Genomic DNA, 26,456 nt, shown 5'->3' on the forward strand with positions numbered 1-26,456 from the left:
CGGCTCCTGCCGCCGGCAGATTGGGAGTCTGTGTCGGGGTCGGGGGGCACTAAGAGACTGCTCGGGAAGACCAGTGCCCACTGCCGATGGAAACTGGTCCCGCGGCGGGTCGGGGAGAGCGTCCCACGGGGCGGCAAGTTGGGGACCAGGGACCTCAGGACGTTGAGGGATGGGCAAAGGAACCTCAGGAGGGAAAATTGGGAGGATGTGAGATGGAAGTGACGCTGAGGTAGGGGCAAGGCGAGGCCGAGTCGAGTCACGTAGCAGGAGATGCCTGGGCCCTGGGGAAGCAGGCAGTCCAGGTAGAGGAAGCGCATCCTAGAGTGGGGCTTGGTTGGCGCAGGCCGCTGGGGCTGCATGCCTTAGATCCCAGTCTTGGAAGACTTGACACCCCCAAGCGCCATTCCTAGAGCCCCCTCACGCCCCCTTTTCCACCTTCTAGGGCTAAGCACACCCAGAAAGCAGGGGGCAGTCCGGCTGGCTCAGGGGGTAAGGAATTTTCTCCCAGGGTTGGGCCGGCGGTTTTCCCTTCTTTTGCAGAAAATCCGTTTTGTTCATTATTTCTTTTGCCCAGCCCCTCCAGCCAAGCCTCCCGGCGACCAAGCGTCTAAGACAGGCTGCTCCGGGGCTGGGCCGCGCTGCAGTCCGCGCTGATTGTGTGTCACAGAAATTTGTCCGGCGTGTGCGGCGGCGGGCCGGGCCAGAACCTGCGGGATAGCAGGCGGGCTCTGAGACCGCTGGGCGAAACCCAAGCGAGCTGGGCCCGACCCTCCTCAAGGCGCCGCACAGTCCAGGCAGGCGGGGAGGGGCGGCAGGCGGGGTTGGGGGCAGCGGACCCGGGCCTGAGGGTCCCGCCGGCGGCTCCACTCGGGCTCCACTCGTCCTGTCCGGTCTTCGACGGGGTGACGTGAAGGGCTGCGGGGATCTTGGGGTGGGGTTGGAATGGTAGCCGAGAGGCATCGCGTCGCGTCGGTCCTCCCTCCCTCCAGGGTGGGTGGTCAGACCGGGACGATGTGGAGGCCGAAGCTGTCGGCCTGAAGCTTGATGTGGTCCCCGCGGTAACTAGTGGCGGTCATAGGCAGGGGCAGCAGCGGCAGGGGCGGAGCCCCGGGGGGCGGCACTATAATAATAAGGGGAACCTGGAAGTTAACACAGGAGAAGAATGGGCTGGGTGAGAGGACAAACAGGAGAACAAAAAAGGAAAGAAAAGCAAAGCAAAGATTTCCCCGAGCTGGGGTCCAGCGGGATCAGGGCTGGGAGACCGTGGCTGGGCTGCACGGCCTTGAGGGAAGCTGCGTTCACCGGTCGGGAGAGGTGACGCCAGGCTGAGGACCCTCCAGGGAGAGTGACGTTGGTGCATAGCCTTCTAGTGACCCGGGAGGGAGGGGGAGGAAGGGAAGATGCAGGAGGCGCTGGCGTCCTTGAGGGATCCCAGGGAGTTAGTGTTGCACTAAGGAGCCTATCCCCTTGGCAACCCAGCACCCGGAGGTTGGGTTGCCGGGAGTGGGACCAGAGTCCCGAAGCGACCCTGCGGAGCTGGCGGGCGGGCAGGCGGACGCTCAGAGCCGCCGGCCAGCTAGGTGAGGTACTCACTTAGTAAGGCAGGGTTGCTGAATCTCCAAGCCTCGTTGTAGGCGGTGTATTGGGGGTGGCTGTACGGGTTGCCGGAGAACTCGCTCCCTGCGGGAGGTCGGGGGAGTGGGGGTCAGACTCGAGCATGCTGGGGTGGACCCCCGACGAGCCCTGCAGGTGTTTTTGCCCTTCCCCCCAGTTCTGGGCCGCAGGTGTGGCAGGCAAGGCAATGGCTGGTGCAGGCCGGTCGGAGGCGGGACAATCCACTGGGTCCACGTGGGGCTAGAGGAGGCGGGAAGTACCCATGCTCTCCAGCCCAGGCGCTTCGGGACATCCAGGAAAGGCTTGTTCTGGCCTCGGGAGAGCTCATGCGACTAACTTGGGGGTCAAGCGCTTTTCAAGTGGACACTCCGGTTCTAGGAGCCATAGTCCCAGAGGTTAGAAGAGTACAGGAGAGTGGTGAAGAAAGGCCACTGGGACATTTTGTCCCAGCAAGTCCTAAGAAAGGCATCTCAGCATATGCCAGTGCAAGGTGGTGTGTGTGAGTGTGCGTGTGTTCGCGCGTGCGCTTGCTTCCTTTGCCTATAGAGGTTCTATACATGGGCCAAGCGGCAGGGGAAGGACACTGTAGGAGCAGGTGGGCTGCCCACTGGTCCAAGAGCAGTGAGCGTAGGTGGGCTGGGAGCCATCGGAAGCTTCCTCCCTCCCTCTGGAGAAGAAAGGCCAGGCCTCTGGGTTTCCACCTCGCCCTTTCTCCTGTGTGATGACCCCAGACTGTTTACAGTGATCCCTAACCGGTTAAGTAGAGGAGAAGGGGCCCCTCTCTGAGAGGGAGCTGGGGTGGGGGTGGGGGATGCAGCCACTGGAAAGCCTGTTTATTGACGAGGAGGGAAAGCATGCGTGCAGCAGGATAATGAGCTTCTGAGCTCAACTGTGACCAAGAGGAACTGAGCTATCTCCTTCCCCATCGCTAATGAAACAAGTGTAATTTCCTCATCAGCTCTAGATTCTGTTTAACGACTCCCCCCTTGCCACCATGAGCTCTCTGCTGCTGGGCTCCCCTCATCCCCACCTCCCTGCAGACTCCCCACCTCCATCTCCCCACTCTTTCTTCACCCCACCTCTCTAAGACCTCCTCCAGCCTCCACCTGCTCTTTGCTAGCACCTTGCCCCCCAAATTTTCTTTTCCCCAGCAATACTTCTACTTTCCAAAATCTGGGCAGGAATACCTTCACCCACACTCCTACTCCTGTCTATTCTGTAACACTCTGCAGCAACAATCTCCCTTTGCCTTACCCCCACCCTAAACTCTGCTTACCCAGGGCTACCCCTGAAATGCTGAGGTCAATCACCCTCTTCTATCCTCTCCCTCTCCCCCTACCAGCAAGAGTTGAACTTCAGGGACAGGGCACACAAGAGAGTTGCTAGAGGCAGTGGATTACAGGCCTGGGTAAGGATTTCTCTCTTTAAGAGTTTTTTTTTTTTGGTGTTTCTGCAGATAGGAACTTCTACTCTCTTTGGCTTCAAGCCCTGCTCCCAATCTGGGGTGAGGGGTCTGAACAGCATGACCTCCAGCTGTAGTCTTGGCCCTAGCCCTAAATACAGCCTTTGCCTCCCTGATCCACAAAGCTGAACCTGATGCCTCTCCGGCAAGGGGTAGATCAGCCCTGGAACAATAAGGACCTGGGTTCTTGAAGAGATGTGGTGGTATCTAGCTTGCCTCTCCAAAGCCAAAGTCATTTGTTCCTGTCCTCTGTCCCTCTTAGGGACTATATCCCTCCTTCCTCTGGTTTGGGTTGGTTCTCCTCACTGGTCTTACCCTGTGGTTTGGTGTAGACCAGGGTGGCTTTGTCTGAATGACTGACATGCCCCTGGAAATGGTTCTTGGCTCCAAGTTTCCATGGAAACCAGGACAGGCTCTTCCAAGCAGTATCAGCTGGCTGGGGCACTGAGGGAAAAGCTGAGACTGAGTGCTCCTGGGGCACAGGCTCAGATGGGTGGGTGCTGAGGAGGGGCCATGACATAAAGTGGGGTGCACAAAGGGGGAATTTTTGCAAGCTTCCTCCCTGGGTTACTCATGAGGGAGGATGAGGTGCCAACTGCACCCTCTAGGGAGAGAGGGGAACAGAATAACAGTGATTTGCAGGGAGGGGATCTTGGGTCTTACCTCACCCCCAGTCTCAGACTATAGACCACTCAGCAGCTCACTCACAATTTAATTACCCTCACCTAGATTAGGCAGCTGCAGTATTGTCACCTACCAGGCACCATTCCTGCCAGGGTGGAGGTGGGGTAGCTCCCTGGCCAGTGGGGGGCACGTGAGGGGGATAACCAGACAGAGTGGTGCTCGCCATGTCACGACCTGGAAAAACACAAAGGGGAAGGGGTGAGGCCTGGAAGAAAGGGGCCTGCCTATGCTTGCACCCAGGCACTCCAGGAAGAAGAATTCCTGGAGAGGAAGGACCTTTGTGCAAACATGCACCTGAATGTGCAGGTACCGGAGTGCCTTTGAATGGGTGTGTGTATGTACAAGCGGCCAGGTGTACACCTCTATGTAGCTCTTTGTGTCTTTCTCTATGCATTTGTGTGTCTGCCTTTGCCTGTGTCTCTGTGTTCCAAACCCAGATGGAGATGGGAGGAGATGACCTGGTTTTACTCCTCCTTCTCTGCAAGATATTAAGTTGTGGTCTCTCCAGTAGCCAAATGTCTTCTATCTCCCTTCCCTAACACACCATCTTTCCTTCAGGTTTTGAGGACATCCCATCACCAACCTTACAGGGGCTGATGGACCTTCCTTGTCTTCTACAAATGGGGCTGCAGGTGCTGGATCTGACAGGTATGGAGGGCCCAGGACCAGCAAGTGAGCTATTTTGCTGTTATTGTTTATGGCAGTTAAATGAGAGAAAATTATCCCAATTTGGATCAAGAGCTTTGAGTCAATAGTGCAAGTGGATCAGATCAAGTTCCAATGAGCAAAATCTGCTTCCCTACCAACTGCTGGGCTTCTTGGACTTCTTCCCTAGAGTCCTCTATTAGCTAGGGCCTGGAGAATGGGAAGCAGGACTTTCCTTGCCAGTGTCCTGGTGTGGAGGTAAAGTGAGTCAATGTTAGGGAAACATCTCTGGTCCATAGACGGTTCCCCTGGAACACGGCTGCATGGACTGGTTTTCCTCCTCCATTGCTATGAAGGTAATGCTGCACTCATGGCAACTTAATGTGTTCCAATCATTAATGACAATATTTGCTTCTTCCCTCCCCCATACTCCCACATGCCAGACTGCTCTATGCTCTCCTGGGGTTCATTTGTCCCCTGCAGATTCTCCTTATCCTCATCATCCAGTGCCTCATGCCTCTGTCCAGACCTTGGAAGGCAAGGCATGTACTTCTCCCAGTTCACTTTCTTTCCCTCAGTTGGGCCTTAGTTGTCATCCTTCCCATGGCTATTCTAAAGCATATTTCTGGGGCTGGGAATGTAGTTCAGTGTAGAACATCTGCCTGGCATGTGTGAGGCATCACAGGGGGAAGAAATATTAAAGCAGAGTCAAAGCATCTTTCTTTGCTACTGTCCCCTTGAAGATGACCTCACCTCCTGTGTTGCTGAGGTGTGTGTTTTCCTACCCCTACCTTGACACAACTGAGTGATTCATTCTTCTCTAAGAACAGAGTTACAGCTCAGGATTTTTAATTTCCAGCTTCCTACTGAACATTTTCAGTAGCTGTCCCACTGTTACCTCAAATCTAACAGGAATCAAGGCTGATTCATATTATCCCCAATCAGTTCTAGCAACCCTTTTATTTTTTGTAATACTAGGAATTAAACCCAAGGGTGCTCTACATCCCCAGCCCTTTTTATTTTGAGAATTGACTTGCAATTTTCCCAGGCTGGCCTTGAACTTATTCAAATCCTTTTGAAGACCAGCAACTCTGGGGTCATTGACATAGCCTTCTTCTTGCCCTCTCTACATGAAGTCAGATACCAGGTGTGGTTGATTTTCCTTAGCCAAGTTTGTTACATTTGCCCATTTCCATTTCCTCTACCACTTTTAAAACTCAGCTAAGCACTTGATTTTGGTTTGCACTTGCCCAGTGGTTTTCCTTTGCTTGTATCCCTTGTCTCTATATTCTTATCCCTCCTAGCCACCCCACATGTGGCTTCTTGGCCAGCCCTCATGAAATGTTGCTTTCATCACACCACTTCCCCTGTAAAAGCCATCGTTGATTCCCGTAGGCTACAATTGGAATGGAACCTCTGCAGACTGTCAGAGCCTCCCAGGAACTCTCTCCACCCAACTCTCTCAGCTCTGACTCTAAAACTACCATTTTAGTTGGACTGTTTTCATTGTGTGCTATGAAACCTCTGTGCTTTTGCCATCCCCTTTTCTTCTTCCTCATTCACAGTTTCCCTCTTCTTCCTGCTCAAGCCTCAAAATTCCTACTATTCTACTCATCAAGGAACCATTTCTTTCCATGGTTTACCACATCATTACATTATATAAATGTGTCATCCCTGTTATTACATATCCTGGTTTGTTTCTTCAAATAGATCATATGCAACCCAAGGGCAGGACCTGTCTTCTGCTCTCTCCTACATAGTTGGGAACATGGTAAATACTCAATGAATAATTGTTTTTTAGTTCTCTGTCTTTCCATTGCATTTATAGCCAATTCCTAATAAGGTTATGATTGTTTTAAAACTGTTTCAAATATATTAATCTCCTACAAAGGGGTAAAGCTGGGCAAAATGTAATGTTTTTATCTTTTTTTCTTTAAAGACAATTTAAACAATTGTTTATGAATTCTTATAGGATGGTGAAAGATTTGTAGGGAGAGGCTCATCTGTTGTTGTGATTCAATTTTATCATGTCATAGAATGTTTTTCCTATATCCCTACCTAATATAACTGATATCTCACATTTCTTAAAATTCAAGAACAAATAGAGAAGAACTGCCAAACAAGAGATCACTTATGACTCCCAGGGAGGTAGAAGAATCTGTGTTTGCTTTTGTTTTGGATTTTCTTTTATTCACTTTGATTGTCAATAAAAAGTATATATCTCTTGACCACCTTTCAGTGAGTAGACCTGAAGTGGACAATGACAGCAACATTCACTTTGTAAAGAGATTAATAATATGGAACTTACTGGTCACAAAAAGCCTGAAATAGAAGAGAACTAGGGAAGATGTGGAGGTTTTGAAGCTAGGTAGTCATAGGAAACAAATTCCTCCTGTCCCTATGATGTGCATGTCTACAAAGCAGCCAGAAAAAGGAGTAAGGCTTCATCTTAACAAACAGAAATTTAAATGTATCTGAGTTCTGGGTTTTCAACTGCATGGTTCTCACAACCTGTTGCAGATGAATTGCTCAAAATCTAAGGTTTTGTCAGAAAATCTCCTCCCAAGCTTCAGGAGAGAGAAGAAAAGCTGGGTGACTTGAAAGCTGTCCCCAACTAACCCAGAGGTACTTCAATTGCAAAGTTTATTCCTTTTTCTCTTTTGCAAAGTGGTACAGCCAGGGGCTGGGGGTATAGCTCAGTGGTAGAACAATTGCCTAGGATGGGTGAGGCTCTGGGTTCAATCCTCAGCACCACATACAAACAAATAAACAACAACAAATACATAAAATAAAGGTTAAATTCTTTAAAAAAAAAGTGAAAAAATTGGGCTTGGGATATAGCTCAGTTGGTAGAGTACTTGCCTTGCATGTACAAGGCCCTGGGTTCAATCTTCAGCACTGCCCCTCTCCCCAAAAGAAAAAGTGGTACAGCTAGCTTGCTGAAAGTCACATACTAAACTATTAATTATAAGGCACATTTCCAAATTCTATTTTAAAAAACTGAATTTGGGAAGCACCAGGCAGCAGTTTTTAAAATGTGAGAGAAGAGGCCCACAATGGAAAAAGCATTCCAGCTTCCTAGCGTTTGGCATATAGCTGTGCTCCATTCTGTCACACATTGTCACTACAAAGAGGTGTCTGTTCAGGACCCCTGAGCCAACAAAAGTGCAAGCCGCTGCATACAAAGCACTTTCAATGGCTTCATTAGTACACAGGTGACACCTGAAGAGCAGGAAAAAATTGACCAAACTCTTCCCAGAGCCATATATTCCTCTGGAACACCATTGTCAATAATGAAAAACACATATTGCAGGAAGTTTTCAAATTACTAAGATCATCAAACCATTTGCCCAGCAGCATTCTCTGAGAAAGTCTCCTTTAGTGAGGGAATATAAGTGAGTAATGGAACCTGTGCAAGGAGGAATCCACCGAGCACCTGGTATTGCAGTACTACAATGATGCAGTACTAGAATGATGGACAGACAGGAGTGAAGACAGACTCTAAAACTGTAGATGGGCTGGGTACAGTGGTGCACACAGGTAATCCCAGAAACTTGAGATTGCCTCAAGGTAGGAGGATCATGAGATTGAGGCCAGCCTGGGTAACTTAGAGAGACCATGTCTCCAAATAAAAAATAAAAAGGGCTGGGGATATAGCTTGGTGGTAGAGTGCCCCTGGGTTCAATCTTCAGTACCACAAACAAACAAATAAACAAACAAAACCAAAACCCTCTATAAGACAGCACAGCCACCTCCTTTACACAAACAAACAAAAACTGAGAAATAGGAGAAAATGGCTACACTGCAGAATGGAATGGTTATAAAATATGTGCTATCCAACAGGAGACAGGAAGCAGTAAAGTATTTGCTTTGCTCACTGACAATGCCAGTAATATGAAAACAGCACCAGGAATCACAAATGGATAAAAACTCACATGTTACTAAGAGAGAATGGGGTTTTCATGTTGCTGCTTGCTTTCTAAGCTTTTAAAGACAAGAATCTTCCAGATGATTAGTTTAACAGCCTTGTTTTAAAGGTGAGAAAATGGAGGCACAGAGAGGCACAATGACTTTCCTCCAGTTACATAGCTAGTAAATGGTGGAGCCAAAGTTTGAAGCCATATCTATGCCACACTGCTTTTAATGACAACATGCAGCCAAATAATCCCCCAAAGAGCCAAAGAAAAGGAAAAGAAGTCACCTGACAGGCAAGTCTCATACCATCATGCTGTCATTAAGATGAGACAGGAAAAAAAAAGGGACACAAAGAATAAATAACTGACATGAAAGGTCTGTAATAAAACTCCATGGGGTGTAGTATTAATCTCCTTTGAGAGTTTTCTGAAAAAAACAAAGAGGCTCTTCAAGAAACAGTAGTAGTTGAGAATTTTAAAGTACTCAAAACTGTTAGATGCACTGTACTGGATGAGGATGCCTTCTCAGTTCAACTGCAGAGTCCCTGAAGATTCTAAAGCCAATTTCTACAACAATCACCACATCTGAATCAGACAGTGCGCTTTTGTCAGACATTCCTTAGCAAATGGGCCAGAGCAAATCAACTGTTTTGGAGAATCTAAGAGCAACCTCTCTTACAAATACAGAGAAAAGCAAAGCGAGAGACTTTATTAAGAAATTGGAAATTTTTAGTTATCAGATAATTTGCTACTTTGTCAAGTATAAGATCCAAGGCCAGAGTTATATTTTTCCTTGTACCTAGGTTCCATAGCATTCACTGAGCACCTACAATATGCTAAGTTCCGTCCTTGATATTTTATATTATCTCATTTGATCCTTATATAAAACCTATGATGACCTGTTTTTAATCCCTACTTAATAGATGAGAAATTGAAACCCAGAGGAGATATGTCCAAGATTCACAGTTAGTAGACAGTAGAACCTAGACTACAAAGCAAACTGTATGTACACTTGGGAACTGATTTTGGAATGATATTCTCAAATACTGTAGACCTAGGTATTTAGTCCAGGAAAGTAACCTAGGATCATGCCAAACTAATCCTTCCTAGATGAGAACATCCCTTCATTGCTTGTTTCTTTCATGTCTAAGCTTCTTTCACTTTTTTAACAGTGGGGGCTTTCAATTGGGGCTCATGGCCTGAAATGACCCATAGATGCATTTCAGGGGGCTATAGAAAGCTATTTATAAAATGTTATAGACATTCTACATGCATATCTTTCTAGGTAGATAGTTCAGATGTATTCCTGATTCAAAGATTAATAATCAGCATTTATAAAAAAAAATCAAAAGAACCTCTGGTGAAGCTGGTTTGCTTGCAATTGCTTGAATGATAGCAATAAACAAGATCATACAGAAAACAGCACAGTGTGGGCTGGCAATGTATCTTAGTGGTAGAGCACTTGCCTATCATATACAAGGACATGGGTTCAATCCCCAGCAAATAACAAACAGCAACAACAAGAAAACAGCAAAATGTGGAGTAGCAGGGAGGCTTATCTCAAGTCCTAGCAAATGTCAGCACTCAGAGGACAGAGGAAATAATAAAGAGAAAGCTGCCCAAGAAGCAGAAACTGCTGCTCGTGATGGCTTTGGCAACAAGACTTATTAGACACAGATTTATACAGCAAAAGTTATATCCCATGCGTTTAGAGATGCGTTTCCTCAGCATCTTTCTCTGAAAATGAGCACTTTTGCTATCCACTTGACACTGTGGAGGACCCTAAGGCCAGAAAACATAACTCTTGTTTTACTATCCTATGCTCAAGTTTTGTCTCCTTCTCATAAGGTGGCAAAAATGAAGACATTAGATTTCTTCGAGGTTGGCAATCTGTGCCTGCATCTGACACAAACATTTATAATACTTACAATAATACAGTTATTAAATTTGTAATTACTGCCTAAATATCCCCTACCTTTATATTTGCTATATCATTATGGCCCTTTATGACCAATCCAAGTTATATATAATACCCTAAAGTAACAATTTGAATCTGTAAAAGGTGCTTTAAGAGGAAAGGGAAAGGGTTTTTACATATTTCATGTTTTTTATTTTTATTTCTCATTTCCAAATCCTCCCAAGGATTGTCCCCTGGGACACAGCTGCCAGAGTGAAGATCCCTGGCCCTGGCTCTGTTTTGGTCCCACATTAAACAGGAGGCTCAAAGTTCCAGCAGAGGGGGCTGTGCCCACAGCTCAGGGTAGCTGCTCTGGCTGATCTTGAAGCCCACTGACAGTTGGACCTTTAGTCCCTGGGGTGTCCTAGATGGGGATGCTGCCTGGATCTGCATGGGCTAAGTGAGGTCTGATCCTTGACCACCAAACAGCTGGACACAACCAGTCATCCTGTTTCCCTTAGCACACAGCTGTTGAGGTGACTGGTCCAGGGCCTCATGGGAGATTTTTCCTTCTAACTCAGCTGGACCAAGGATGGTGCTGTGATCTCAAGATCCTGGGATAAGACTAGGGAGCAATGGAAAGAGGACAATTTCAAAGGGCTCAAAGGGAACTTAACTATCCATCCCCTAGGCCAACTCCCTGATTTACAGAAGAGGAAACTAGGCTCAGGGAGGGAGAAGAAATCTCCAGTGCTGTCCTCCATTCACTTCCTGATGCTGCCTTCTCTGGCTCCATCAGCAAGTCACAAGTGAAGAGTAGAGCTGGGCAGGTGCTGGTACCTAGGCGATTGGGCCCAGGCTCACAGATGGGCTCAGCACATAAGAGACCCTCATGCTGGGTGGGCAGAGGTTAAGCCTGTTTGCACAGTCTCCTGATACTCCAGGTCTCCCAGTTCCTCTCTGGCTTTATTTTGTTCTCTGAGAGCACTGAATTTTCAGCTCTAATCCTTCTGAAAGCGCAGCGTTTTTCAGGCGCTCTGTGTAAGTGAAACCCTAATCCCAAGGAAAACGGCCACTTAAGCTGCTGGAGCATTAGTCTGCTCTCAGAGCCACTGCAGGATTTCCTCCCTCCCTGCCTGCCAGCCCAGCCGCCACCGGGGAGAAGAGGGGAGGATTCCAGGCTGAAGGCATGCAAAGCCCTCTCAGAAGTGACAATAGTGGCAGAGCTGCCTTCCAAAGCTCAGGGTTAAAAAAGCACTGGCTCGTTTGTCCTGAGGCTACAGCTAAGAGTGGGGGAAGAAGGGATTCTGAGAACCCTGGGGAAGGAGGAGGAGGGGTCTTCCTGTCACCTGGGGGTGGCTGGCTCTCTGGGGGTCTTGCTTAGATGGCTTTGAGGCTACCAAGACATTTCTGAGTCCTTGTTCCCAGTTTATACCTGTAACATTCATTCTGACACCACTATTGAGAATTTTTGGTAATTCAGAAAAGATTGGGTTGGTAGTGGATCTTACTTTCCTTTTCTTCTTAGAACACGTCAAATAATGGAGTAAATGGTCTTGTGCTGGAGGATCCCCGTTTTGCAGGACTCTTTGGGAAACCCCAAGCATGTCTAAACAGCATCTATAGCAGCTGAGAAGTTCCTTCTCACCTAGCAAATCACAAAAGCAGTGTCCAGTGTGCTCAGACACTACCCTTTTTTAGCCTGAGTTGGCTATTATAGACACTTAAAGATTATTAATTTTTAAAAAATTTGTGGTGCTGGGCATTGTTGAATGAAAATATTTTGATCAAATTCAGACTGGTCTCTCTCCCTGACCTCTAAATGAATTAAGACTACTGTGAAGGAAAAAGCAGTCCATTTGGAGTGCTCTGCCTCTAGGGTCTCATGGATGAGGTGGCAGGAGGAAAGATGAAGGGAGGAAGTAGAAGAAAGGACCAGGATATGGTCCAAATTTGGGCTTAGAAGACCAGGGGCTGGGGATGTGGCTCAAGTGGTAGCGCGCTCGCCTGGCATGCGTGCGGCCTGGGTTCGATTCTCAGCACCACGTACAAACAAAGATGTTGTGTCCGCTGATAACTAAAAAATAAATATTAAAAAAATGCTCGCTCTCTCTCTCTCTCTCTCTCTCTCTCTCTCTCTCTCTCTCCTCTCTCACTCTCTCTTAAAAAAAAAAAAGAAGACCACAGAACTGCATCTTTACTAAAAGGCCCCCAAACTTTCATCCCTTCCTCATCCTCCCTGTGACTTTCCTCCTCTGGGTAACCCCATTATCAGCCTGCATGCTGCTCTACCCTGGGAAGGGCAGTTGGTCATTGCTGGGCTAGCTAGAAGACACAGATAGGGATGTGGGGTGGGATGGGGGCAGGAGGTAGGGGTGGTACAGTTTTCATTCTGCTCAAAGTTGACTGCTGTCCATAGTTCTAGAATGGGTTGGTGCCTCTTCTTTTCAACATCCTTTCTCTCTAGAGGTGGACTGGATAAAGGAGGAGAGAAAAGGGCCTGATCCAATAACTCCCTAGGCTGCAGGCCCAGGGCACCCGCAATATCTGTAAATGTCTCATTGCTATGGAAATGCCCCTATAATTAAATCAGAGTGAGATCTGGGGGCTGTAGGTCCTTGGGGATGTGTCTGGAGGCCTCGGGGATGTCTGGAGGAAGACAGCCTCTTCTCTTTGGGTATTCTTAGCCTAAATGAAGGACCTGGGGCCTATGGGTGCAGAGGAGAAGCCCTCTATCTTGGTTTGGCCTCTGCAGTAAGGGCTCTCTGACTTGCCACATGTCCCAAGTTGCCCTCACCCTCTCCTTTCAAGGTTGGAGAGGAACTCTGATGTGTGTGCCCTAAATTCCTCCAGCTAATCAGGGGCTTTGAGCCGACAGACAAGACTAGGAGACTCCCAGCCTCCTTCAGAAATACTTCTTGGCCTTTATTGCCCTCTCCTCCCCTGAGGGGCTGGCCAAGGGCTAAGTGTTTTATGGAGGGAAATGCAGTTGCATTGGAAGGGGGTTGTTAACTACAGGAAAGAGGCAGTTCCTGGAGGTCCTCAGGACTCCCTGAGCAGGAGGAGGAGGTTTCCCAGGGTCCACACCTCTATCTACTAAAAGGCCACTTTGCTGCTCATTGCAGATGGGGGCAAGAAGTCTGAGCTGGGGCTGCTGAGAGTTGACACCCTCTCTCTGAAGCTGAGCCTATATCCCTTTCCCTGGCCTCCAGGATACAGGGGCCAATGGTGCTGCTCAACTTTGAACTTTGGCTCACCCGCCTCCCTACCTCTGCTTAAACTTGCCGGTTCCAGGAGACCAGCACTTCTGCTGTTCTCCCTGCCTTGGGCATTTCCCTCCTGCACAGAATCCACAGATCCCCTTGGACCTTAGAGCTTCCATCAGAGTTGCAGTCTCTAGGCATTAAGAGAAGTTTCTCCCTAGCTCTTGAACCAAACCACCTTCCTCCTGCCATGGTGGGGGTGTAAACTGTCCCCCCCCAAAAAAAATCACCACACACTGGGAAGAAAACACTGTCCTTGTCCCTAACTCTTCAATGTTCAGACATTTTCCCAAAGAAAAGTTAAGATTCTCTGCTGAGGACTAGCAGTCTAGGAGCTTGGATAAGACAGAAAACAGGCTCTACTCTCAGAGATGCCTGAGACTCAACTCTCTCAGTTCCTCCAAGACCCCAAAATAATGAGCTATAGGTGTGGCCTTCATTCTTGGTCCTTTTTGATCTCCATTATCACACAACTTGTTGGGCAGTGGTGAGGAAGGGACCCTGGTTCTGTAATAAAGGCAAAACTTATACCTCTTTTGATCCTTTCTAGAATATGAAACATGCTTAATTTATAGTTGCTTTTGGATAATTCTATGATCTCCAGTTCTTGGGGGTAATATTTCTCCTATGTATTGCTTTGGCTAACTTTCACTTATGATAGTTGGCATTCACATGGGATGTGTAATTTTTTATGGTGAGCTCATCTTTAATTGTAATTATTTTTTTTCTTTGTGGGAGTTCCTTGTGCCCTGGATTGTAAAAGGTCCTGATAAAGAAGGTTGTTTTTTTTTGTTTGTTTGTTTGTTTGGTTTTTTTTAGTTCTCAGGGGACACAACATCTTTGTTTGTATTTGGTGCTGAGGATCGAACCCGGGCTGCACGCATGCCAGGCGAGTGCGCTACCGCTTGAGCCACATCCCCAGCCCGATAAAGGTTTGCCAGCAGCATTTCTGCTGGGATTTCTGAGTGGGTTACTATCATGGAAAATTTTTAATATAAGTTCTTGGCTTGGGGTTCCTGCAACACACTCATTGCATAAATGTGGATTCTGATCCAGGCTCAGGCTTGGGGTCTTTATTTCTTATGGTGACATCTCCCCCGCAACCCCCTCCATCCCTTGCTTCCCTGGGCCATTGGTCTGTACTTTCCTGGACAGAGTTGTTTCTCTTCTGTCTCTGACTTTATACAGGATAATACTCAGTTTCTAGCTTCCTGCTTCTCTTGAGCCCAAGGTCATGTTTCCCATCAAGTGTGTTACAAACCCAACTTCCCCTAATTAGGGTCTCCCTCCAGCATGATACCAGCAGTCTCCCACATACTGCTCTGGCATTGACTTTTCTGGCACCAGAAAGTGAGGTTTGGCTGTGTATTAACAGATTTTGTGTTATGTTTTACCCAGCCATGTTTGGCCAAGGTTAGCTTGCCTTGGTGGATGGCTTCTGGACATCTACCTCATTCTTCCATTACCTCTATGCCACTAAAATGAGGGAGGTGAAACCTACACTATACAAGGCTCTCCCAATGCTTGGCAGCAATGCCCACTAGAGGCCAGTGAAGCCCACTCTGTGCAGCAGCTCGGGACAGGTGTGTTCCTCAGCTTCAAGAATGAGCATAGAGGGCTGGGGCTGGGGCTCAGCAGTAACTCACTTTCCTGGTGTGTGTGAGGCCCTGGGTTTGATTCTCAGCACCACATATACATAAATAAAATAAAGGTCTATCAACAACTAAAAAAAACTATTAAAAAAAAAAGAATGAGCATGGAGCTATACAATCACTGACTTCCCTTAGCACCCTCTTGGCTCATACGGGTCCAAAGTAGGAAGCCTGGTCTCTCCTCCCAGCTGTACTTCCCCAAGCCAAAGGAGTCTAAATGCTCCAAAACATCTCCAGGAACTTTGGGAATTCTAAAACTAGTTTTCATCTTTACTCAGATCAACATTACTGCCAGGGTCTCTCTGTAGGCTCTCCATCACTACAGCCCTGGCCAGGCCCAGGTAGGGTGAGGGTAAGGTGAGAAAATCGTGTGGAAGATGGGCTCTCATTTTTACTAGTGATGGGAGATTTTAAGTTGCAGCCACAGTTCTCACTGTAGAGGCCCTGACCCAAAGGGTCCTGGAACTGCTGAGGGGTTAGTGGCAGTCCCCTGCAGGGTCCCTTGCAAGAGTAGGAAGGTGGTGGAAGGCAGCAGCAGGCTGCCAACTTGAGGAAGCCTGGGCCAGAGTGCCCCCGACACATTCTCTCATCTAGCAGGTCTCTTCTTCCTTATCACTTAGGAGAGACTCCGTTCCAGACCAGCAGCCTAGAGCAGTGGGCTGGAGAGAAGAGATGCCGCCAAGCTAAAGCAGCCCAGCGGCGGAAGGGAGAGTGGGTGATAAATTTAAATAACCAGCTTGACTTGGCAGCTTGCTGAGTTGTGATGCAGTGAAATTAAAATCTCGGCAGAACTTGCAAACACCACTCTGAAAAATCAGTCTTCGCCTTAGTTCCATGATGGAAGAGCGGGTGGGGGAGGCTATCGGACTGAGCCCTAGCCTCTGGCAGCCACCCTTGCTTGCAATGTGATTAGCTCTGTCCTGGCCCACTGGGCCCCACTCTCCCCTCCACACAATAGTGCAGGCTCCTCTCTCCTCTCAGTCCTGACCTTGTGGAACAGCTGCATCAAGTGGCTGGTGAAGTTTGAAATCAGCCTCCAGTGCCAGGAGGCAGCAGGAATATCAATAAGGTCTGCTTTTCAGGTTGGGCCAATGCCTTCCTGGGCCATTTCCCTCAGGACCCATCCCCAGAGGTTTGTGGCCTCTGCTGGCTGTGCTCGGGGAGAAAGATGAGCTGAGAGCTGTGATGTTGGGGATAAAGAGGGCTCCTTGAATACCTTGGCACATCCAAGCCAGGCTGTGGGCACAGGATGATCTTGCTGCTTCCTTACCTCAGCACCCACCTGCCCACAATCACCTGCCAACCAGAAAGGGCCTCCCTTTCCCTTCCACCACTGAAGTCCTTAGTACTTTCTCCTATGAAATAAGTTTTTAAAGAATCTTTGAGGGGAAATTCTACAAATACACCAAGAACCTCTCCCACACCCCAGCCCTGTTTGGAGCCTAGTTCTCACAGATGCCAATGAAATCTTTCTAGAAGAACTCACCTAAAGTCTACCTCTCCTGGGTGTCCTTGCATTATTGCTCATTGCTACCCACAGAGTCCTGCCTGAAAGCCACTCTGAGATGGCCTATCAAGTCCCTGGGCAATGCCCAGTTTCTCACCTTGACAGTACTTCCAGCAAATTCTGTTTGTCCCCATAATAAACACATCATGAATCATTCATCTTTAATAGATTATGCAAATTAGGAGGACATAAAATCAACAAAGATCAATAGCTGCAGTCATTTAATTGCCAGCAAAAACATTTTAAGAATGAGCATAATCTGCAGCCCTTTCTCGGGTAATGGCACTATTAATCCAAACATTGGATCTTGGCCTAAGTGTGAAAAAAATCATTCCCTGCCCCCAACTCCACCTCCCCTCCCCCACCCTTCCACACACTTTTCTCTTTTTGGTAATTTCCAGTTTCTGAGCGAGTTTCCCCGTCATTACCACTGGTGAACAGCTCCGAATGTTAATGGTTCTGCTGTTGTTACTCCTCGCTTGATTGAAATGTCGCATACAGATTGAGATGTTAGTGCTAACTTGCCACCTGGGAATGTCAAGCTGGGTCTGAAATGAACTTTTCTCACACTTGGATCCAGATGGATCAGCCGGAGATGTTCCCAGGCTGAGCTGGGACTGTTCCAGGGCCATGGGGGGGAGGCGGGTGGGGGCTGCTCAAGGTGGAGGCACTTTTCTGTACCAGTCCCAGTGTCCCCTGCGGCAGGAGCCCTTGCCCTGAAGATCCACATCTTTACCCTCCTAGGAAGTCCCTGCCTTTTAGACTGTTGCCTTGAGCATAGGGAAGTGTGCTGGGATTAGAGAAAAGTTTCTTGCACACTCTTTCACCAATTGCCTGGAGTGGGCCACCTTTGGGAAGTGACCACTGACCAAAAAGGTGGTCTGGCCTGGGTCAGAAGATTCAGTGGGTCAGAGAGCTCCCAAGTTGGGCTACAGAGGGCTCATGCTGAAGGCCAGTTAATATAGGCTATGTCCTGACTCAGCTGGCACAGCTAAGGTCCTCATTCCCAAAAGTCACCTCTGCAGCACTTCCAGAACTCAGCCACTGAGCCCATAGCCAAAGACTGCAACTTCTTATAGGTTGGACACAGGTGTACCAGGACACCCCTTCAGTAAGGCCTGGGAAAGCTCATAACAGGAGGCTGGATGGCTACTCCAAACCCATATCAACCTGAGCCAAGCTCAGATCAGCTCTAAGTCACAACCAGGCCCTGTCCTGGAGCAGGGCCACCCCTGCTCCCTGTCTTTGCTTGGGCTGTGATGCTGGCTGCCTGTATCCCTGCTGCCAGGTCCCTATGCCTCCTCCACTCACTCGGCAGGTAACGCCTCAGTGTCTTCCAATCCCCACTGAGATCCTTCTCAATCATTCTGTCTCCCAAGGAACAAACGGCACATTGGCTTTAGTGTCTCCAGAATAATTAGGTGAATTTTAATAACACCTCAATGTGTGTCTCTCCCACTTGGGCAGTCTCCTGGCCTGGAAACCCTTTGCAGTGCCAAGAGTCTTCTGTAGCCTACAATTCTGCAGCCTGGAACTTCATATGCTGGCCCTCCCCTTCATGATCACTCCAGCTGCCTCTGTGGCTCCTGATTCATGGGGGCTCCTGGTCAGAGAGCCCTTCCCCTGCATGTGACCCTACTTGACCTTAGTCTCAGTGATTTCTCCAGGAAGCAAGAGAAAGGTTGTGATAATTGTGCTCCTCTGTAGCTCAAGCCCAAAGCCACAGCCACCTGTTCTGCCTGGAGGGTGAGGAAAGTGGATCCCCTAGGAGCCTTGGGGACAGAGAAGTGTAGAGACTGGATACTGGGCACCCATGATATCCATTCTCAACAGCCTGGCCTATTACCCTCTGCATTTTTCTGCACAATCCTAACAAGAGGCTCAGTCTGGACACCTTGGGGGAGACAAGAGAAAAGACAGAGGGAGGACAGGAAAACAGGCAGAGAGAATGGGAAGCAAGCCCCTAGTTTCCACCTTTCCAGGCTGAAGTCCAGACCCTTTGACCACCGTGTTTTCTCCCCACATCTGCACACATCTGTTTAGGAAGCACCCTGATTTTTGAAGGCTTTCTCTCCAGATGCCATGGCAGGAGGCCCACTTATCACACTGGGCCCCAGATGGCATGGGCTGAGTAACCCCCACCCTCCCAGAAGCCCCCTTACCAGTCACCACAGGATATGTCTGTGTGCCTGACACGTTGCTGCCCAGCTCAGGGTTGGTGGATGCAGATAGACTCAACTTGACTTCATCAAGCCCAGGGGTCAGGGCTGGGAGGGAGTACTCATTCCCCTGGGAGGAGAGAGAACAGCGACAGCTCTCTATTGATGAGCACACATAGAGAAAGGGCTCGGTGTGCAGATGGGAAGGAGGAACGGGGAGCCCTCCCAGATGGGGTGGAAGGAGATAGCCGGGTGGGAGGGGGGGTATTGGGAGGGGCAGACACTGCAGTGATGGGGAGTTCTGTGAGGGTGGAGTAGACCTGACATGGTGAGCCTTAGGTGCCACCTACCCATTGTGGGTGGTTTTCCCTGTGCCCTTTAGTCTTCTCTAGCACCACCTGCCTAAGAAACCCCAGGGGAAGTACAGCAATGGGGAATCTCCTTGCTGAGAGACATGGGGTGTTCGGATCCTCCTGGGGTGGGGACCCTGTGGGAGGAGGGGCAAACCTTGACATGACGGCAGAGGCAGCAGTTGGGGAAGGGCCTAGTGGGACCTCCAGCCTGGCACTGGTGGGCTGGCTGATAGGGTATAGGTGCCCCTTTTTTAAAAACAAACAAAGGCAGCCCCACAGGCCCCTCGCTCTCTGCCTGTGCACTGGGGTATGAAATTGGGGAGGGGGAGAGTCCACATGGCTAACAGAAGGGTGGGAGGGGGCCAGTCATTGACTCTGAAAGGGTGTCCTGCCCGAAACACTCGGGTAATTGCCTTTTTATTGCAGCCACCGCCAAGCCAGATCCTGGAGTTGGGCAGACCAGGAGCCTGCACAAAGCAGGAAAAGTTGCTCTGATTAATATTACGTTAAATTAAAACTGATTTTCTGCTCTTTCGGGTCCGTTTTTTTCCCTTCCGCTTCCTGGCCCCCCCAGAGGACCCCCTCCCCTCCCAGGCTGGACGGGATTGCCTCGTCATTTCCAATTCCTTCTCATATTGATCTTCCTGTAGAAATCAGTTTTGTAATTAGCTGCAAATTAGGCCTTCTACTGGGGGTGAAGCTGCCCCCTGATTTATCACCAGAGTAATTCGCTGTGATCGGAGAGAAATTAAAATGAACTCAATTAGGCTTCGGATTTGCTTTATGGGCCCTGCTCCGAGTTTCAGGGGGAAAAATGACTGTGCTGGTGTTTAATAGTCTAATGAAAGTAAATAAAGGTTATTCATTGTAATACAGCCGGGGACTCAGGGAGGGTGCACCGAGCCGCCCGCCTCGACTGCCTCCTCCTTTGTTGGTTTATGGCTCAGGGCACCTTAAAAAGACTTTTGATTTTTGTTTTATGAAGACAAACAGCTTATGGGATGAAAGGACGGGCGGGGAGAAAGGCGAATGGCTAGGAGCTGTTGGAGTCTTAGAGTAGAACTGTGCTGTGTGGAGACTGTGAGTCTTCGTGGATGTACATGTGTATGGGTGTACATGCACGTGTGTGTGCGTGTACATGTGCAAGCATGGCAGGCTATACTGTGTTGCAGGCGTGAGTCTGGCCTAGGCCATGTATGGGAGGGATGGTTGTGTGCTTTGTGTGTGGGTGATTGCACTAGGGGATACACTGGTATGTGGGCGGAGGTGTGTGCTAAACGTGGCTTCATGGGGCTGCTGGGGTTATGGATAAGGACTGTGGGCTCTGGGGGAAAGGGAACAAGTGGACAGTGGTGGTGGGTAAGCAACTGTAAAATGTGAAGAGTTAGAAATATGTTTCGGTGTGGTGTGTTTGGCTAATGTGTTTATGTTGCATCCCATGCTGGGTTTTGGTCTGCTCTCTGTAGGAGGTGTCAGGTGTCAGGGCAGGAATCACACTGAATGGCTGGAAACAGGAGCCAGGCACAGGTGGGCTCTCTTCCTGATCCTGGGAAAGAGGAGCTCCACAGATTTGCACAGACTTTCTGTAGGACCCTTGGAGGAGACAGGCAAAGGACATGGCAAGAGGGCATTCCTGGGTGCCTGGGCCAGGACCACAGAATGGTAGAGCTGGAAGGGACCTGATAGACCATACACTGAAGCCCTTCCCCCTACATAGATGGGGAAACTGAGGCGCAAAAAAGGGAGAAGATTTTCTGGGTAACCTTGCACCCAGAACTTATCATTTCTATTTACTGCATAACACAATGATTTTTCTTAACTATATCCCGGTGTCCTTGTGTGAGCATTTTATGCAGCACACACACGGTGCCTCCCATGAGCACATGCGGTGCTGGGTGTTCGGTGTGAGTTCTTGGGAGGCCCTGTTCTGCTCAGTTCCCTTCCACTTCTGCAAGCAGGAAGCGCCTTCCTCACCTGTTCTGATTTGATGTGCTCTGATGCCTGGAAGACGTCAGGGTAGGAAGGACGCTCAAAGACTCGATCCAAAGCCTCCAGCTGCTGCTGGGTGAAGGTGTCAGCTCGCAAGTGCTTCCGCAAACTGTCCACACCACTCTGGGAGTCTCCATTGGGGACCGAGCCCTCAGAAACATCTGAGAAACACAGGGATACTCAGGGCATTAGCATCAGGCCAGCAGAAGCCCAGGAAGAGGGGAAAAAATGGGTGGGTACCTGGCTCTGGCCCTCAGGGCTCTGCATCCCTGCCAGAACCCCTTATTTCCAGCTTATAGATTGAAAGGGGCTGCCTCAGAGGTCTGGCTAAGGAAACCAGAACCTAAAGAAGCTGGGAAGAGAAAGGGAGGCAGGAGGACTTGGTAGAGGTGGAGCAAGAGAGGGCTGTCTCCCAGGGTATGTTTTCCTGGGCCCCCACTCTGTTCCCCAGCCTGGGAGAGCGTAGGGGAGGAGCTGGCTCTCAGATCCGTGTTACTGAGCCTGTGGAGAATTGAACTCGGCTCCAAGATGAATTTCAGTTCCACTGATTCCAAGGGTTGAAAATCATCAAATCTCTCAGGCCGAGTGTAACGCGGAGACTGGGTGAAGTAATTAACTGCCCCCTGAGGGAGGAGGGGCTCTGAGAGCTAAGGTGCTTGGCTCAGGTTGGGTTGGGCAGGGCTGGAGACCAAGCAGGAGGAAAGAGGAGACATGTGGGCTTCAGAGCAATCACGTGGGTAGACCACAGAGATTATGTGGTTGCTGCTGTGCCCTGGCCACTTTCCCCTAGAGAATTCTGGTTCTGGCCTCCATCAGGAGCCAGCTCCTGGGTCACGTGGTACTTGCTGTGGGTTTCCACAGGGAGCTGAGATCTGTTCCATGAAAGAAGGGCTGGTGGTGTCCCACTGGTGTCTGCTCCCTAGGGGCCACAGGTCAGTCCTGTCTCTGTGTCAAACTCTACCTGGTGTTATCACCATGCTGTTATCACCATGCTGTTATCCATGCCTCCTCTGTCCCTTCCTTCCAGGTCTCTTGGAGCTTTTAAAGTGTATGTGGACCAAATGCCTCTCCCTGAACCCTGACCCAGAAACTCCCCAGTCACTCCTTGGCTTCCTTAGCCCAAGACCAGCTGATAAGCCTTGAGCCTGGAGCCAGCCCATGCTGTAGTCCCCAGGGTATTCCTCTGGGACTGTTATATATATCAGTTTATAGGTGATTATATGATATGATATAATCAATATTGCATTATATACAGTAACACCGTACAGTATCATTTGGGAGACCATAGAAAATATTACATATTGATTAACCTCAACCTGCAGCCATCCTCCCTGGCTGGCCTTCCAGATGGAGCTTGGGGCTCTGCTTTCCTAAAGGGATCTCCTATCTTCCCTCCACACTCTACTCTGGAGAAGATGGGAAAGCGAAGAAACTGTGTGTATGTGAGGGGCAGGGCAGGTAAGAGAGAGGGAGAGAAATATGAGAAAGCAAGACCAAGATCAAGTCGGAGGCAGGCAGAGGCAGCTTTGATAGTCTGCCTATGTTCCCTGTGGACACAAAATCTGGTAGTTGTGCTTTTTCTGTGTGTAGTTCTGGAATAGTATTCAGTCTTCGAGGGTGTAGGCATTTCTGTGTGTGAGTTGGGGTGCGGAAAATATTTATTTTTCCCTCTTGTGAGTATTTGCCATGTGTGCACTTGTATATAATAAACATCTGGATAAATAAGGGTCTCTTTGCGTTTAAGTGACAGAATAAGAACCCTTTTGAAAGGATGTATGTGACCGCATGGGAGCGGGAGCTCATGTTGCCCTTTTCTCCTGTGACTGCTTCTTCCACCAGGATGTGCATCACCCTAATTTGACTCACTGTAGCTATTTGCATGTTCCATTGTGTCTAATTCTCTCTTCCCGGAGCCCTCCTACCTTTTGGGGAAGCCCTGCTGCCAAGGCCAAGGGAGGCTTTGAGGGTCTTTGTGTATTGGTGAGTGCAGTGTCACCAACTGCATCCTAGGGAGTAGAATGAGCATTTGTCTGTGAGCCTGTTTATGCATTATGTGTGGGGGTGTTTCTATGTACATGTGTGGCAGGATTCAATTCCTGCCTCTCTGAGGTTTGCGTACATGCCTGAGTGTAGCTTGTCTCACCCCATGCCTGTGTGTGTGTGTGTGTATGTATGTGTGTGTGTGTGTGTGTGTGTGTGTGTGTGTGTAAAGGGCTGAACTGAAGCTTTGTCCTCAGGTCACTGGCTGGAGGAGTCTCTTTGCCTTCATTTATTCAGGGGCCCTTCAGATCTTAACAAATCTGTCACTCTAAATTTGCGAGAGATTATGGTGCTCTCTCCCCAGCCCGCAGAGAGGTGATATATGATATCTGCTGCCCCTATTGATTGCCTGATCTGGTGGCAGAGGCCGGCGAAATGAACTTGAAATGAACATCATGCCTCAACTCATTGTGCGTATAATACACTACTTAATCCCACATTTTTCAGCCGCTATGGAATTCAATTGATCAATCATGTTCCACTGATAGTACTGTTTTAGGGGTTATTGCTGCTCCCTCCACTCACTGACCTTTTTATTTATTTATTTTTTTGTGCACTCAGGCCCTGGTGGTAAGACAGGTTACAGAGGCGGCAGTGCAGGGAAGGGGAGGGTAGGAGGGGAAGCAGAAGGAAGAGGTGGCCCTGGGAGGCGGAGGCAGGAAGAAGAGGAGAAGGAAGGTGGGGGGTGGTGGGTAGCGAGAAGGTGCTAGAGAGCACAACAACAAAGTGGCTGATGAAAGCCTGCAGAGAATCTGCGCAGAGACTAGAGGCGGCCTAGAAACTCCCAAGGGGGAAGGCAGCAGTCATGATGAATGGGGAAGGAGCACAAAGAAAGTTATGGGGGGACAAGGAGGTGAGCCCCAGGGTGAGGAAAGGGCAGTGGCACTACTGGTGGGGGACAGGGACTCAGCCCCCCACTCAGCCACAGGTCCCACAGGCTGTCAGGGGCTCTCTCTAGAGGAGGGGGTGATGCCCTATCCTCAGCTAGGGAGAGGAGGAAGGAAGTAAGGTGAGGGGAGAGGGTAGGAAGGGCAGGGGGAGGGAGGGAGAGGCCCTGGGTCAGAGGTGCCAGGAGCTGAAGCTCTGGGAGGAGAAGGTCCAAAGCAGAGGAAGAGCAGGAGAAAGGAGAGGAGGAGAAAGAAGGCTTCCACACCAGAAGCTGAGGAGGCACTGGTTGGGTGAGGACACTTGGCGCAGGAATGACACCAGCTGGCCCTGCTTGTGCTGACGCCTGGTGTTCAGCTACAGAGGGCAGCCTGGGGCCTGGACAGGGTGGGTTGGGAGGTACAGGTTGGAGGAGGAAAAGGAGAAGACAGGAGCAGGGAAGGATAAGGAAAGAAAGAAAACAAGGACAGAAAGAACAGAAAAGGAAAACAAAATGAAGCAGTTGACAGTGCTGACCACCTGGCAGGTCTTCCCAGGATGATGGAGAAAGAGCTCAGAGTGGCACTTTCAGAGGGACAGTAAGGGAGAGGAAGAGACGGTGCTATCCCCAGATGTTGAAGGGCTCTCTGGCAGAGTTGGGATAAAATAAAGGCGCAGGCAAATGGAGGTCTGGATCTGGGTTTCAGAGTGGGCAGGGAGGGAATGTGTGGGAGTAGATAACATCCACTCCGAAAGATTCCTCACCTGACAGCCTCAGTGCTGAGGAGCCAGGCTGTGAGCTGCTGGCGAGCAGGGATCATCACTAATGCATTTCTATAGGTCCAGTGCCAGACATGGCACATGGTTGGTCTTCAATAAATGATTGATTGAATGAATGAGACTTTCCTGGGTGGCATTCATAACCAGAACCTGGAAGAAGGTTTCAGAACTGGCCATCCGACTTGTGGCATCTAGGATACTCGGTCATTTGTCAGGCAAGTTCCATGCATCCCTGGCTTTCAGGGGATGCAGAAGTTCCTGCATCAGGTCCCTGGTAGACTTGTTCCTCTTTTGCACTCATCCCACTGCCTGTTAGCCTAAAACAGCATCAACTCGGGTCCCCTGGAGGCCCTTCTCACTCTGAACAACACCATCTGGCCCACCTATGGTGCCTCAAGCCAATGGACAAAGAACATTATGCTCTCAGGAGCAGAACTTAGCCTTGGAGCATCAGAGCTGCCAACCAAAGTGGGTGGCAGAGGCTGCTTAAGGAAAGGGCCCTGAGAAGCCCTCTATATTTGTACTCCCTACACCAAGAGGGCTAGAGTAAGGTGGCCATATGTTCCTGTCTGGAACAATTCCTATTTCTGATACTGTTTCCTACTCTTAGGCCATATTTTCAAGTTGCAGTCAGAAAATGTGGCTGCTATAGGTTTAGAAAGACCCCATAGAGCTAGGAAGGGACCATGTGCTGGAATAACTGTCTCCAGCCGTGGAGGACTTGGCTCTGCTCTCCTTCTGCCCCCTGCCCATCTACACTAGCAGCACCCAAGTATCAAGAGCCTCTTACATGCCATGGCGAGATACCAGAACTCATTTAATCTTTCCAACAACCCTATGAGATAAGTACTCTGATACCCATTTTAAAGATAAGAAAACTTAGGCACAGAGAGGTTAAGTAGCTTGTCTAAGGCCACGGAGCTAGTAAATGATAGCTAGGATTTGAATCCTGATCTGTTCGATTCCAGAGCCTGCCTTCTAAATTACTGTGCTCTGCTGCTGCTGCTGTCAAACTCAGGGCCACGGCTGAGGGCCACTGGCCTTATCTGGGCACAGCCTTCCTCATGGCATCCCCAGTTCTCTGGCTGGCCACCTCCCTATACTGAGGCTGAAACCTGTGGCATGTGTGCTGGCTGAGTACAGACTGCCCAGATGATTAGGGGACATCTGGCTCAAATTCTTCATGCTATAGTAAAGAAAACTAACTAGGTGAGTGTGAGGTGGGTGGGCCACTTATCCAAGGTCACACAACTGGGTAGCAGGACACTCGGGACTGGAGCCCAGTCTAGGTGCTCTGTCCACACCAGTGTGAGCCCACTCAAGGAGGGTGAGCTACCACAAGTCCTTTTTGGAACATTGACAGGATATAATTACATTAAATTAATTAAATTAAACAAATTGCTGAGTTAAAGCTCACATTTTCTTCTCTGACCACTTCATATTCACTTAGTACTTAATGCAGTCTTCATAGATCTTATCTTATTTGGTCCCAACCATTCTTCACAGTAAGTAGGAATTAAAATTCCTTTTTTATGGTGAGAAAACTAAGACTCAGAATACCTGAAGTGCAGATTAGGTGAGGGTAAATGTCTGACTCGAGGGCATATCTGCTAGGGAGCCTGACACAGGAAAG

The 26,456-nt window shown here is 49.1% G+C and overlaps 1 pseudogene; it reads right to left on the bottom strand.

Annotated features, from left to right (window-relative positions):
• Nucleotides 1–998: 998 nt before the first annotated feature.
• Nucleotides 999–26,456, bottom strand: part of LOC143388827 (paired box protein Pax-2-like) — a 77,771-nt pseudogene continuing 52,313 nt past the window's right edge.

The sequence above is a fragment of the Callospermophilus lateralis genome, unplaced genomic scaffold (genome assembly GCF_048772815.1).
Source record: "Callospermophilus lateralis isolate mCalLat2 unplaced genomic scaffold, mCalLat2.hap1 Scaffold_45, whole genome shotgun sequence".
Classification (NCBI taxonomy): Eukaryota; Metazoa; Chordata; class Mammalia; order Rodentia; family Sciuridae; genus Callospermophilus; species Callospermophilus lateralis.